Source organism: Microtus ochrogaster, unplaced genomic scaffold (assembly GCF_000317375.1).
Source record: "Microtus ochrogaster isolate Prairie Vole_2 unplaced genomic scaffold, MicOch1.0 UNK44, whole genome shotgun sequence".
NCBI classification, from domain to species: Eukaryota; Metazoa; Chordata; class Mammalia; order Rodentia; family Cricetidae; genus Microtus; species Microtus ochrogaster.
The window spans coordinates 874,314-876,007 of NW_004949142.1; the positions used below are offsets into that span (position 1 = coordinate 874,314).

General features: G+C 43.9%; 1 protein-coding gene across 3 annotated transcripts in view; it reads right to left on the reverse strand.

Moving 5' to 3' along the window:
- Becn1 (beclin 1) overlaps positions 1-1,694 on the reverse strand; it is a 16,018-nt gene that overhangs the window by 12,989 nt on the left and 1,335 nt on the right. The gene's annotated exons all lie outside the window — the stretch shown is intronic.

The following is a 1,694-nucleotide window of genomic DNA, read 5'->3' on the forward strand; positions in this document are numbered from 1 at the left end:
GGTGGTGGCACACATCTTTAATCCCAGAACTCGGGAGGCAGAGGCAGACAGATCTCTGTGAATTTGAGGCCTGTTTGGTCTACAGAGCAAACTCTAGGACAGGTCCAAAGCTACAGAGAAACCCTGTCACGGGGAAAAAAAAGTGTGTTTGTGTGTGTGAGTATGGGGCTTATATATGTGTATATGTGTGTATATGTTTGAGTGTGGGGTTGTGCCTGTTAGTGCAGTGACTGTGGACAGGAAGAAAGTGTCAGATCACCTGGAACTGGAGTTACAGGCAGTTGTGAGTGACCTGATATGGGAACTGAACTCCGGTCCTCTGGAAGACCAGAAAGTTCTCTTAACCACTAAACCATCCCTCCAATCCTATATTTTAAGCTTTTCCATCACAAAAGTTAGCATAACCGGGAAGGAATAAGGTAACTTCCTGGGAAGCTGAAACCTGTCTGTACCCACGTATCACAGATGTAGAGTTGGGAATGCAGTTAAGCGGTAGGACACTTGTCTAGCACGAGCAAAGCCCGATTCTCAAACCCAAGCATCAGGAGAGAGCAGAAGTGTCAGGTACAGTAGTACATGGCTATTATCCTAGTCTTTTGGAGGCTGAGAAAATTCAATCATGTGCTTAAATCCAGCCTGGGTTATACAGTAAGACTGGATCTCAAAGACAAAACAGCAACAACAAAAACATGGCTAATATACATACAAAGGAAGTCTAGTCAGTCTTTTTCCTTAAAGCATAAACTCCTGTCATCTAAGACAAAAACATTCAACGAAATTCTCCAGGCACAGAAAAGCAAGCACTGAATGAGTTCATTCCTATGCGGTTCATCTCATTTACACTGAGAGCAAAATGCTTATCAGGGGCTGCAGGTGAAGGGAGATGGGTAAAGGCCAACTGGCCAGGTAGGGAGGAGAAACAGGTTCTGGAGTTCCACTGTGCAGTGTGACTATGGGTAGCAATAATCACTGCACAGCCCCAAAAGGTCAGAAGGGAAGATTAGGAACATTTTTACCTCAAGGAAACCCTGACTTGAATATTAAACGGGTAGTCGAACATCAAATGGTGTCCCACAAATACATCAGGATTTAAAAAGTTACAAAATATGTAAGATATGGTGACACATGCCTTTACTCCAACACTTGGAAGACGAAGAGTGGGCCCTGTCTTTACCTTTTTTATACGTTCAATGCACAACAATTTACCTTTAAAAATGAGAAAAATAAGCCTGGTGTGGGGGTGCATGTGTTTAGCCCCAGAATGCAGGGGGCACGGCAGGACAATATGAGACTGAGACCAGTCAATGGCTACACAGGGAGACAAAATAAAATGTTTTTAAATAAAAGAAACAGGTTGAGCAGATGATTTAAGCAGTTTAGAGCACTTGTTGCTCTTGCAGAGAATCTGGGTTCGATTCCCAACACCCACAGGCTGCTCACAACCACCAAAACTCCAGCTTGGAGATCCAACACCCTTTTCTGGTCTTGTCAGGCATCAGGCATTCATGTGGTAGAGAGAGACATACATGTAAGCAAAACACCCATACACATAAATTAACAGTAATAATGAAAAGAATAAAGTAAGGAATAGAGAAACACAACAAAGCCTTCTGCCAGGTCTGTGAGCTTGTTTAAATTACCTGTTCATGCCGGGCGGTGGTGGCGCACGCCTTTAATCCCAGCACTCGGGAGGC